We start from the raw sequence: 3,059 nt of genomic DNA, 5'->3' as shown, positions 1-3,059 counted from the left end.
TCTTATGTTTTAAGCCTCAAACTCAAACACCCTTGTAAAAGGGATAATGTATTAAAGCTACATTAAATCCATCAAATCTTTTGATTAACAGTTCTATTGAAAATTCATGTATCATCAATAAGATTTCATCCATTATATGTTCATTTGTCTTTAATAGTATGTCTAAAAATTCATGCATCTTCAATATTATTTCTCTCATTTGTTCCAATATCTTCAAAAGGATACCTTTATTTATGTCCAAACTTGAGCATTGATTTGTATTTATCAAACACAATTTCACTCCACCTATTCTTTAGAATGAATGAAATTTTTTCGCCAAAAGTGGGCCAAATGTAAGGTCTTTCCACATATTCTTAAGAATGAAAATTTTGGCCTTACGTTGGCAAGTCTATGGAATCAGGGTAAGGCCAAAGTCTCTGGTACGGTGCATTAGGTCTTGATTAATTCTTCTTTAGGCTTGAATATTTAATGCATTAACTTCACAACTATTATTTATGCTTGAACTTGTAATGTATTAATTTCATGACTTAGGATTTTATGAAGTTATATCTAACATGTCCCAAATTTAATGGAAATTAATATCCTACATAACACAACAAAGTATCATCATATCCCTTCCCAAAATCAATGCTACCCAGCAACTCTCTTGGCATTTTCATTGCCTTGCATTTGAGTTAGCTATGATGAAGAATGTTGCCTGCCTTTGGAACCTCTTAGAGTTACTGTTAGCATGATCTAATTTCATGTACCCCAAAACTTGAGACTTGGAGATTCCCATATCACACCAGCGGTAGCTATCTTGTCCACTCTCAATGCTAGTAAGAGCTAGGCCCCATAGACCGGTAAAAGAAGTCTTTTTGGAGGTTCAAAATTTTCCCTCCGTCTTCTGCAGGCCCCCTGATGAAATAGGATATATTCATCACCCTACATTTAATGCAAGAATTGACACAACTTTTTTGGACCTGACTATGTAGTTTACATCCCAAAATTGGTGCTAAAATTGCAGATTGGAAGATTCCCATATCACACCAATGGTAGCTGTCTTGTCCACTCTCAACACTAGTAAGAGCCGTGGTCCCCATAGACCAGTAAAAGAAGTCTTTTTGGAGGTTCAATTTTTTGCCTCCGTCTTCTCCGACCCCATGACGGAATAGGATATATTCACCACCCTACATTTAATGCAAGAATTGACAACTTTTTTTGGACATGACTATGCAGCTTACATCCCAAAATTGGTGCTAAAATTGCATACCGGGCATCTCCATTTGCCGGGGGGTGTCCCCAGCGACCTCTTGGACTTGCTCTATTTGTCTAGTTGTGTCTCTCCACAAAAATCGGAGTAGGGCCTATTTTCCCCATCTAGTAAAACTATATGCATCAATATGTATGTACGTACGTATGTATGTATGCATGCATGCATCCATGTATGTATGTACACACACACACATATGTATGTATGTATGTATGTATGTGTACTAAAACTACTAAAACTATATGCATCAAATAATGTTGTTGATCAATTTTTGGCATACCCCACCAAAATCAAGACCGCCATTGCAAAGAAAGGTAAGGAACGCAAGTGCTTGTTCTTATGCTTATGAGACAACAAAATGCATGACATAGGAAACCAATGGGGTCTTACTTTTGATGTTTGTATGTATGTATGTACATACATACATACATACATACATATACATATATATATATATATACATACATATATATATATGTATGTATGTATGTATGTATGTATGTATATATATATATGTATGTATGTATGTATGTATGTGTGTGTGTGTGTGTATATGTATGTATGTATGTATGTATGTATATGTATATGTATATGTTGATGCATATATGTATATATTGATGTATATATTGATACATACAATTTTGATATATGGAGAAAATGGACATGAAAACCATCTAAATTGGTTCTTGTCGTTCGATTTGATATATGACATGATCCTATTTGGATTTGTAAGTCCAAAGATATGGGGTCCTACTTTTAGGGCCTGAATGCCTAAAATAGGCAGCACGTTAACGCGCTACCTATTTCATGCATTTAGGCCTCAAAAGTAGGATCCCATTGGCAATACAATGGGGTCCTAGTTTTGAGGCCTAAATGCATGAAATAGACAGCGTGTTAACGCGTTGCCTATTTTAGGCATTCAGGCCCTAAAAGTAGTACCCTGTATCTTTGGACTTGCATATCCAAATGGGGTCATGTCATATATCAAATCGAACGGCAAGATCCAATTTAGATGGTTTTCATGTCCATTTTCTCCATCAACTAAAACTATATTCATCAAATAATTTTGTTGATCAATTTTTGGCATACCCCCCCAAAATCAAGACCCCCATTGCAAAGAAAGGTAAAGAACACAAGTGCTTGTTCTTATGCTCATGAGACAACAAAATGCATGACATGGGAAACCAATGGGGTCTTACTTTTGATGTTTGTATGTAGGTATGTATGTATATATATGCATGTACATACATACACACACACACACTTTTTTTGTGAGCATACACACACACACACACACACACACACACATATATATGTATGTATGTATTTATGTATATGTTGATGCATATATGTATATATTGATGTATATATCGATGCATACAATTTTGATATATGTAGAAAATGGACATGAAAACCATCTAAATTGGATCTTGCCGTTTGATTTGATATATGACATGACCCCATTTGGATTTGTAAGTCCAAAGATACGGGGTCTTACTTTTAGGACCTGAATGCCTGAATCAAAAGTAGCACCCCATTGGCCAATGGGGTCCTACTTTTAAGGCCTAAATGCATGAAATAGGCAGCGCGTCCTACTTTTGAGGCCTAAATGCATGAAACAGGCACCGTAAGATGTTGCTAGTAGATGATCCTTTGGGGGGCCGAGGTGCAAAGAGGCACAAATGCTTGCACGTGGCCCTTCCACCGTTTCTAGGATGCGTGATGATGATAGGTAGTCATGATGATGACGAGGAGAAACAGTGCTGCCACCCGGTAAACATTGTCCCTCTTGTGTTGTTGTAGACAA

This window comes from Dipteris shenzhenensis, chromosome 11, assembly GCF_047967505.1.
Source record: "Dipteris shenzhenensis isolate YYH24624 ecotype China chromosome 11, Dip_SZ_1.0, whole genome shotgun sequence".
NCBI classification, from domain to species: domain Eukaryota; kingdom Viridiplantae; phylum Streptophyta; class Polypodiopsida; order Gleicheniales; family Dipteridaceae; genus Dipteris; species Dipteris shenzhenensis.
The sequence above is the reverse complement of the archived record's forward strand: the minus strand, read 5'-3'. Positions refer to the sequence as shown.